This window comes from Narcine bancroftii, chromosome 3 (genome assembly GCF_036971445.1).
Source record: "Narcine bancroftii isolate sNarBan1 chromosome 3, sNarBan1.hap1, whole genome shotgun sequence".
Lineage (NCBI taxonomy): Eukaryota > Metazoa > Chordata > Chondrichthyes > Torpediniformes > Narcinidae > Narcine > Narcine bancroftii.
In genome coordinates this window covers 28,121,737-28,132,784 of record NC_091471.1, presented here as the reverse complement: position 1 = coordinate 28,132,784, position 11,048 = coordinate 28,121,737, and the positions used below count along the sequence as shown (strand labels likewise).

The 11,048-nt window shown below is 44.1% G+C and overlaps 1 long non-coding RNA gene across 3 annotated transcripts in view; it reads left to right on the top strand.

The window, feature by feature from the left end:
• The window catches only part of LOC138757043 (uncharacterized), a 62,720-nt gene that overhangs the window by 9,476 nt on the left and 42,196 nt on the right, over positions 1–11,048 (top strand). For all 3 annotated transcript variants that reach the window (XR_011353296.1, XR_011353297.1, XR_011353295.1), the window contains exon 2: positions 3,611–3,697. This is a non-coding gene — a long non-coding RNA (uncharacterized lncRNA). The remainder of the gene's footprint in view (positions 1–3,610; positions 3,698–11,048) is intronic.

The following is an 11,048-nucleotide window of genomic DNA, read 5'->3' as shown; positions in this document are numbered from 1 at the left end:
GCCTCAGGAGAAGCGGTGATCTGTTTATAACATAGAGGGCAGTGCTACTTATCATCAGCTAACAATATCTTCATTGCTCTGACACAGCCAGTACAGTAATTAAATACTGAAGGACAGGTGAACTGCAATAGGCTAGAAACCATCAGCCTGAAAATTCTAGGAAGAAAATGCAATCACAATAATAAAACACCATTTATCACGATACCTCAAAGAACATTACATCCATTTAATTGCTACTTTTTGTTGTGCTTTCTCTTTTCTTTCTACATCTCTTTTTCTCTCTTTATTTTATCTTTTTTCTTTTCTGTTTTACGCTGTCAGTCATTGCAGTTTTGAATTCAGCTATGCCATCCACCCCAATGCTCTGTCAGAGTGCAAATGGTACTCCAAGTTGTTGCCTTGAAATGTATCAGTTACAGCAATTAATGGATGGCATTAATGTCGACCTCACTGGCTTCCATTAAACCACTACCCCCCCACTTCTTTCCCTGTCACCTTTCCTTCTTTCCTTCTCTTATGGTTTTTACACAGTTACAGCATTCCAGGAAATTATTCCCAGTTTCCTGGAACGCTGTCTATGTAAAAAGATGGGAATGGGAATAAGGGGCTCATTCTTGTTCTAACATTTTTTCCTCCTTGACTCCTAGATATTTTCACAGATTGCCTGCGGTCTCAACTGAACTGCAGGTGATCTATGAACAATGGGCTAATGAATAGGATGTCACTGTCAACGTCGCCACATTGGCTCCTTACTTCACACGTATGTTATACGTCACAGTCGATGTTGACGCAGTGGCATCGCATGCCCCGCCTCTTTACATTCATTAATTCCGATATTCTGTCTAAACTCGGAGTATGATACAGATATTTGGAGTTTTAGTTATGGCCATGTGAATGGCCACTGCCGGAAGGTAGGGAGACACATCAGAACCAAAAAAATCACGCAAGTTCTACGTAAAAAAACATATCTGTCTCTCCATTCTGTTTTCTTTCACACAAACATGATAAATTCTTACCTTGACCCTTCTCATATCCAATTAACACCTTTTGTTGGTCTGGATTTCTCGCCCACTGTTTGAATTCTGAGACTTTCTGAGATTCCTGCTTCTGGCTTATTCTGCTTATTCCTTGAAGAAGGGCTCAGGCCCAAAACATCGGAAAAAACGTCTTTGTCTCCTATAGATGCTGTAAAGACCGGCTGAGTGCCTCCAGCATTTCGGTGGGTTTTTACTTTTTAAACACTGAAACCAGGTTTAATTTGCAAAGGTAACACACTTTAGCAGTAGTCTTTGCATTCTCAAGGTCAATAATAAGTTCTTTCTCTCTATTAGAATGGAACAACTCATTTTGGGTAAAGAGCAAATAAATTATAAAACTACATTGAACTTGGTAAATGATATTGATCAGAAATTTCCACAAGGCTTGGTTCTTAATCCTATCATTTTTCACTGAGCGTATTGATGAAGCTGAGTAAAATAATTTAAAATTACATGCTCACTGACAAAAGGCAAAGGAGGAAAAACCCAACACCCAACCCCAACCAACCAATTTTCCCCTGCAACCGCTGCAACCGTGTCTGCCTGTCCCACAAACGAGCCTGCAGCTGACGTGGACATTTACCCCCTCCATAAATCTTCGTCCGCGAAGCCAAGCCAAAGAAGAAGAAACATGCAAAATAATAAGACTCAAATTTTACTGTATATTGCTGTATTAGTGAAACCTTGTGACATTGACACTGCAAGGGTAAATATCTTGGCACTGGAATTCTGATCAGAGTTGATCTGTGCTGAATTTTCAGGGAATTGCATGGAAAGTTCAGTACAGATGCAATTCATTCCATCCTGTTAGTCTGGGTCAGTATTTAGGATGTGCATGAGTCTCCCCCATCACACTTCATCAAGCATACCCAACCATTTTCCCATATGTAGCTATCCAGCTTCCACTCCAATGTATCACAGAACCATAGAACATTACAGCACAGAAAAAGCCTCTTCTTGTCTGTGCCAAATTATAATTCTGCCTAGTCCCACTGGCCTGCAACCATGCCTCTCCCATCCATGTACCTGTCCATATATCAGTGACCCAACTGAACCGGTTCCAGGTCATGTTGAATGAATATTTATCATCTAATTATCTTTTGTTATTGTCTTTTTTAATTCAGTTTTGTATACTTTTGAACATATTTTGTACAGAACATAGAGCATTACAGCACAGTACAGGACTTTTGGCCCCAGATATTAACCCTGTAGCATTCACGCTACGCAGCCGTGGAGAAGAATGGCAAGCACACCAAAGCCTTGAAGTTGAGACTGATTTATTGCGCTGGTCATCGAGTTTATATGGGCACCAGGCGCTGACATCAGGGCTCAACATCATTGGAGTGCTGGCCTGGCATTGGCTAGTGTTCCCGCCATAGTTCCCCATCTTCCCGCCATGCAGGAGGTCACCTGAGACGACAGCCAGTGTCACCCCCAGGCCCGTGTAGTCGCCGCATTCATCAGCCATTTTGTGGGCCGGTCTGCGTCTCCATATCTGGGCCACTACAACCCAATCTATACTACTTTCCTGCTTGAAGAAAAGTGCTGGCTCTCCTCTCTATCTATGCCTCTCATATACTATTATAGATTTTTTTTAAACAATTCCAGAAGAATTTGTCTTTATATGCCGTTATACTTCATCTATTTCTTGTGTAGTGATTGTGAATATAGGCCCCGTAATGCCCAGCATTAGCCTGACCTTCATGAACCAAGACTGTATACAATCGAGAAGAACCTTGTATCCGCTCAGCAGCAGCAAGTCAGAATTTCAGTGCATATGTACATTATACAATGTCTATGACAATAAACCCATTATTGTTCACCTCCAGCATTTATTTGTCATCAGTGACCATGTGAACAGGGACTGTTTTATTCAATTTGAAACAATACATCAAGAAAGAAACATTATTCTGATCTTAGATCACAACATTAGGCATGGTAGAAGATGACATTTGTTTTCAAAATATTACACAGTGATGTCAATTTTCTCATGTTTGTTCTTTATGCCGCCTGTGGGGTCCTTCGGCCACCGGGGTTACTGTCCTTGGGGTTGTCTCCTCTGCTTCTCCTTCTCAATTTCCCCACTACTGGTGCCTTGTACCAGTCCACTGTTCCCCCGGAGTCTTCAACCCCTCAAGGCCACTGCCGAACACAGGCGCCACCATCTTGGGTCCAGACCCCACCGTCACGGGATTTTAAATAAAATCATTGCCGGCTCCTTTAACAGCCCATTTAAAGAGCCTGCACGGAGCTGTCAGCAGTAGGACCAAGCGGCAGGACCCTTCGGAGCATCTCTGTGTCTCCATTCCCTACTCTCCCCAGGTCAACACCAGTCGCAGTGTCGCTGTTGCAGTAACCCCAGTAGCACCACCATTTCTTGTCATTGGTTAATTTAATTTAGCTTACTGTCATATGTACACAGATAGAACAAAAGGTTGAGTTTTCTGTGCCATCCAGACAGCCCACAAAAAAATGTCATAATTCTTTGGCAGCATTTTGAATTTAAAACTTTGCGGAAAGTTATTCATGATGGAATAAAAAGAGTTTCCAAAGAGATTTTATTTATTTTTCAGGGCAACAACTAATTGTATTTTAGCCTAAGGAAGACCTTCCCCTAACACGGAAGACCTAAAAAGATGGAATGGAGGAAGGAATGTGAGGTATGACAGATAACTGAACTTTTGTGTTCCATCAGCGTTCCCTCCAAGGATTTTATCACCATTAAATCCTCAGACAAGGGTGGTGCTGTTGTAGTCCGGCGCACTGACCTCTGTCTTGCTGAGGCTGGACAACAGCTCTCAGACCCTCCTCCTACTCACTCCTTCCACAGGATCCCACCGCAGCACATCAAGCTACTGTCTCCAAAACCATATCCACCCACACCACCTTTGGTCACTTCCCTCCCAAGGATGGGAAAATCCTTGTACTGCCTAGTTCTACCTTTTACCTAAGATACATCAACCAAATATCTGGGAAGACCCATTGTTTCTGCTTGCTCTTGTCCCACTAAACTAGTTTCATCTTATTTTGACTCTAACTTTTCTCTACAGTCCAGTCCCTCCCCACCTACATCAACAATGCCTCACATGTCCTCCATTTCTTCAATGACATCACATTCCCTGATCTGGACATCCAATCCCTTTACACCTCCATCCTCCATATAGAAGGTATCAAAGCACTTTATTTCTTTCCTGGCAAGAGACCCAACCTGTCACCCTCCACTACCACCCTCCTCTGCCTCGCAGAACTTGTTCTCACTCCTAATTACCTCCTTTGACTCATCTCACTTCCTTCAAATCAAATGAGAGCCATGGGAACACGCAAGAGTCCCAGCTGTTTGTGGGCTTTGCGAAGCAAGACCCCTTCAACTCTTCCTCTGCTATATTGACTACATCGGGGCTGCCTCATCCACACGAGATGAACTCATCAACTTCATTCACTTCATGGCCAACTTCCACCCCGACCTCAAACTCTCCCGGTTCATCTCCAACAACATTCTCCCCTTTCTTGATTTCTCTGTCTCTATCTCAGAAGATAAGTTTCCACTGACTTATTTTACATACTTTGATGTAAGGCTCAATCCCAAAATGTTGGTTATATGTCTTTATCTTTGCTATATAAAGTACAAAGTTTGACCTGCCGAATTTCTCCAGCATTGGGTTTTTACTATTTATTCCCAACCTCCCTTATTCCATTGAACAGGTTCCATTGCATTGGGTGGTCTGAGTTACATGAAACATCCCCTGGGCCATCAGTGCCTACATTGGACAGTTGGGTTTTAGCTCCCGTCTGCCTGCTAGCAACTGAGCAATTACAATTTCCAGGTGACTTTCCTGAGATCATCCCTCCATTCACAAGTTTTGCTGCCTTTGGCTCAACTGCTCCTCCCACCATTCCCACCCCGGGGCATGCGAGACACAAGCCTTTCCTTAACTATTGAGTCCTATGATTTTAATTATTCAGCCAATGTAAGGGGTAACTTGCGCACATATCCTCGTAATGGATAGTTTTACCAATTTCCTTTGTCAGATCAGATTGTTCTTGTGGATTAAAGAAAACAACTGCAGGTTTGTTAAAAATTAAACATTTTGTACATACTGAAAAAAAAAACTATGCAAATTAGTTCTTGATATAATTGAGCACAAGCTGCGATTTTAGCTCGATCTTTAGCTTTCCTACTTTGCGGAGGCCTGAAAGAAGAAGGCGTCACTCAAGATCAGTATGCATGGTTGGCGTAGCAGTTAGCGCAACATAGTTATAGCGCCAGCAATTGGGACGAGGGTTCGAATCCCGCACTGTCTGTAAGATGTTTATACATTCACCCCATGTCTGTGTGTGGTTCCTCCAGGGTGCTCCGGTTTCCTCCCACCATTAAACAACAATATACCAGGGGTTAGGTCAATTGGGTGTAATCAGGCGACACGGGTTCATGAGCTGAATGTCTAAATTTAAACAGAAAGATTCCCCTGACAAGTCGGGCTGGCAATATATTACAATAAAACCCAAAACAAACAAGTTGAACCAATGTCACTGGTGGATGTCTGGAACAGACCGAGATCAAGTGACCATTGTTATGTCCAGATGGAAATGGGTGCTGTTCCTCAAGCTTTACATCAGGCTTCATTGTAACTGTGCAGGGGACACAGGCCAATAACAGAATTAAGGATACAGTTTAGAAATGAGAATGTAGTGTTACAATCATACGAGGAATTTATGAGACCACATCTGCAACTTTTGGCAGCCTTATTTTAAAAAAGGATGTACTGGCATTAGAGGCAGTCCAAAGATTCACAAGGCAAAATCGTGGGATGAGGATTGTTAAGAACAGTGATTTTTCAACAGTTATTAGGCTCTTGAACCTCCCCATACTACCCTAACCCTATCCATAAACTACTCCATGCCCATCAAGATCTGTCTGCACTAATGTTTGAAGGCATTTAAGACCCACTTTTTCCCCCAAAATTGGCTCAATATATATCCTCCCCGGGTCTTATACACGAAGTTGAAATTTAGCAGGTTGCCGGCTACTCGCCCAGCTTCAAGAAGCCCACAGAGATGCTGCAGTTGTCCAGGAAATGGGCCCGCAGCTTCATGGACCACCTTCCCTCAGACGGACCTTGCTATCCAAAGCTGCCGCCGCTCACCTCCCCCTGTGAGAAGGCCGACCATGACAGGCGCCACCAACAGTACACGCTGATGGTACTATCAGCTCAACAGGCTGCTCGCTCACTGCCACCCATCCCTGCACCCCATTCCATCTGCTCAGGGGGCTGTGCTCATCAATCCAAGGCTCAGCGTGAAGCCTGATCACTGAGGCCCAGCACACCACTCAAAGCAAGCGATTAATCGTCTGCTCCCTGCGATGGTGGACCCTGCCCATTGCCCTGATGACCAGCTTCTCTCCTTCCTGCCCTCATGCACTTGTGGGTCCCAGCATGCCTGTCAATCATTTTACATTTGCACAGTGAAGGGGAAGCAGCCTGAGCTTAGGCATATGGTGGGCAGGAAGACATGTTGCTGCTGTTCCTTGTATGACAGGAGGCTTTGGTATCTCAGCCATGCAAGAGTGGAAGGTTTTCTTCGAGGTGAGTGAAGGCACGCACACTAAAATTAAATTTTCCTAAAATCTCCCGCTAAAATGAGGGGGGGTGGGGGAGGTCGTTATATGCCATCACATACGGTCATTTTCTTGCACTAACTGCAACTGCGAATATTTAGAACAGTAGAGCACTGCAGCACCAAAAGAGGACATTTGGCCCATCTAGACTATTTTTTCACGTGGTCCTATCAACCTGCACCCGGACCATAGCCCTTCCTACCCCTCGCATCCATGTACATTATCTAAGTTTCTCTTAAATGTTGAAATCAAACCCACATCCACCACTGTTGCTGGCAATTCGTTTCTCATTCTCACCATCTTCTGAGTGAAAAAATTCCCCTAAATATCCCCTTAAACAATTTTCCTTTTACCCTTAGCCCATGTCCTCTACTTCTTGTCTCACCCAACCTCAGTGGGAAAAGCCTGCTTGCATTTACCCTATGTACACTCTTCATTAATTTTAAATATCTCTGTCAAATCTCCCCTCATTCTCCAATTTTCCAGGGAAAAAAGTCCCTATAGCTTAGCTCTTCAAGTCCCAGCAGTATCCTTGTACATTTTCTCGGCACTCTTTCAATCTTTTTGACATCTTTCCTGTAGGCCAAAACTGGGCACAATACTCCAAATTTGGCCTCACCAATGCCTTGTCCAACTGTAACTGAACATCCCAACTCCTGTACTCAATACTTTGATTTATGAACCTATGGTGCCACTTTCAAGAATTATGCATCTGTATTCCCAGATCCCTCTGTTCTGCCGCACTCGTCAGTGCCCTGCCATTTACCATGTATGTCCTTCCTTGGCTTGTCCTCCCAAAGTGCAACACCTCACACTTGTCTGCATTAAATTTCACCTGCCATTTTGCAACCTCTGAAATTTACTACCTAGGGTGGCTGTGGAGGACAAGTCTTTGAGGGGTTTTTTTGAGTCAGAGATTGAAGGGTATCTGAATAGTCAGGGTATCAAGGGAGAAGGCAGGGAAATCGAGCTGAATGGTTGAATGGATCAGTTCATGATGGATTGGTGGAGCAGACTCAATGGGCCATATGGCCTACTTCTGCTCCTATATCTTCTGGTCTAATGGTTTGGCTATATCAAGTAAGATTTCCTGGGCATCTGTATATTGTCTGTGACGATTAACTCTCAAAGTCGCCACTATCATTGTTGCCCTCTTACAAATAACCAGAGAAGTTGGATCTCTATTTGGAGCAATTAACAGGATGAATTCAACAGGCTATATGACATCTATGGCGAGATTCTGCATCCAGACTGAGAGTGGAAGCATAAAAAGGAGAGGAGATGTTTTGAGACAGAACCAATAGGCGATTGACGGATGAAGGAGGAGTTGATGGTCAGGTGGAGCCAGCTGGTGGAGAGGGAGGGGTGGAATTGGGGGATGGAGGCAGGTAGGTGATAGGTGGAAGCAGGCAAATAAAACTAAGGCAACTGAAGACAGGTGAGAGAAGGGAAGGGTGTGAGTGAAAACACCTATCTCACTGCTCCTCCTCTCATATTTATGCAACCAATCTCCCCTTTCCATTCTCAGTCCAGACGTAGGGTCTCGTCCTTTCTGTCCACAGACCTGCTCCACCCACTGAGTTCCTCCAGCAGATTGTTTGTGGCTCTTGATTTCAGCTTTGCAGGTTCTCTTGCCTCTATTCTTCAGAGTTTAAAATGAGAGCTGACCTTATTCAAATATATAAGATGCCTCTGCATTATAGGCTGGATGTTGACATGTTTATCTCTAGTCTCAGACCTGGGGGAGGGGGGATATTTTAAGGGGTCATCATTCAAAGCAGAGATGCAAGAGGATTTTTTTCTTCAGATGGTGATGTATTTGTGGAATTTCCTATCCTAGAAGCTTATGGAGGCTAGATTGATGGAAGTATTTAAAGAGGAAGTTGAACTTTAAAGGATAAGAGGAGCTGATTCCTGGGGCATATTAACCATGATTGTATTGAATAGCAGAGTAGATTTGAGGAACATAGTGGACAAATCCTGTTTCAATTTCCTTGTGTTCTTGAGGCTTATCAAATAAAATCAGCTCTGGCAGCACACACAAATATAATCTTACTCATGCTTCCTGCTGGAAACCCCATATTCGTTAAATTATTCCCCAAGACCCACCATCCAATCAGCTCATCCGAATGCTTCCATATACCTCACTCTCCTCCACTATCCTTCAGCCATTCAGACCCAAATATGCCAGGCCCATGTCCTCTGTTTCAAGGCTTTTGGCACCATCTTGTGTCATGCTTTTTGGACCTTTATTTAGGTATTCTGGTTCATAGAGGATGTGTAGAATATAATAGCAGAGAATAACATTCAGACCCTCGCGCCTCCTCTGTCTCTCTATTGGCTGCTCTCCAGCATCAGTGTCCTGCGCTAACCTCATCGCTCCATTTTTAAACCCCATCAATCTCTGCCTTGGATACACCCATGACTGAGCTTCCACAGCCTTCTTGGACACAGAATCTCAAAGACTGACCTCCATGGGAGGGGGGGGGGTGGAGGTGTTGGCAGGGGAAGGATATTTTCTTATCTCTTTCCTTAATCAATCCCTTATTTTGAGACTGTGATCCATGGCTCTAGACACCCCATCCAGGGGAAACGTCATCTCTGCATCTACCTTGTCCAAACTGTTCAATCTTTCAGTGAGATCACCCTTCATTCTTCCATGCATGAAACAGTCTCTTTTATGCCTCCTCTTAAGATGAATCCCACTTCCCTGATATCAGTGTGGAGAAACCCCATCACATCTATTGTCTGGTTGAAGGACCAGATTTGGTGGGAGACCAGATGTGTTGATCACACGTAGTTGGAGGACTAGAAGTGGTGAGAGGACCAGAGGTGGTGGAAGGACAAGACGTGGGAGGACATGATGTGGTGGGAAGACAAGAAATGGTGGGAGGACCAGATGTGTTGGAAGGGCCAGACATGGTGGGAGAACCAGAGGTGGTGGGAGGATTGGATGTGGTAGGAGGACTGAACATGGTGGGAGAACCGGACATGGTGGGAGGACCAGAGGTGGTGGGAGGATTGGATGTGGTAGGAGGACTGAACATGGTGGGAGAACCAGACATGGTGGGAGGACCAGAGATGGTGGGAAGACCAGAGGTGGTGGGAGGACCAGAGGTGGTGGGAGGACAAACATGTTCCAAGTGTTTTCCTGGGTGGAATCAGTGGATCTTCTTCACAGGTGAAGAATAGGGAGCCTTCTAAATGTATGTTACTACATTCATCTTGAGTTCGTTTAACTTTCTCAAAATCTTTTTCACCTTGTCTCTCTCCATGTGATGATAAACTTGAACTTTCAGCTTGAATTTGTGGCTTGTATTTTCATGTTCACTGTCCACCTACTTTAAAAGAAGTCACTGTCATGATAATGAATATGTATGAGATGTACCGGAAGTCACGTGGTATGAGAGAGAGATAAGAGCACAAGCAGGAGAACAAAGGAAACTGGAAAATAAAGACACTGAGAAGTTTACCTGATAAAACTTGTGTTCGATGTTTTATTAACTTCACATTTCGGGCCACAAATGTGACATTGGCGACGAGGATGAAAGAAGCTTGAAGAAAATTAAAGACTAAATAAGATTACAGAGGATTACAGAGAACTTCAAGGTGATAAGAATTTTCTCTTTGACTCAGCACTTTTGGGGCTGGAATATTTCCTCATGGCTGGGGCAGACAGTGACTTTCTAACACATAGTTGAATTGCTCATTTTGACCCAACGGGTGATGCAAGCACTGTTAGTGTGAAGTGGAAGGCATGGCTGGAAGAATTTAAATCCTACGCCGACAGTTGTGGCCTATTTCTAGATACTGGTACAGTTGAACAAAAAGCGCAGAGAAGGGCGTTACTTTTTTTCACCGCAGGACCCACAGTTCGGGAAACATTTAAGACACTTTTGAATACTGGAAGAAAGGATGAATACCGGAAAGCGGTAGATGCATTAAATGCACACTATGTAGTGACACCGAATGCTACATTTCAACGCCATTTGTTTCGGAGAACGAGACAAGAAGATGGCCAGACAATTGCTCAGTACGTGACGAGACTACGCCAGCTAGCTGTTGGATGCAATTACATGCCAGCTGATTTGGACAACCAATTACTGGATCAAGTCGTACAGCACTGCAGATCAGATAAACTCAGAAGACGTCTACTGGAAAAAGGGAGTGAGTTGGAACTCACCGATGCTTTAGCCATTGCTGCTGCATTATAGGCTGTTGAAGGGCAATTTCATACCATATCCCTGAAAGACAACTCAAGCCAGCAAATTAAGAGGCTCTCACATCGCCATAACCAGCCAAGATATACGTTGACACAGGACGTGGAGTGTTATCGATGTGGAAACCGAGGTCACTTTGGAAAAGACCCATATTGCCTGGCCAAAGGCAAAGTT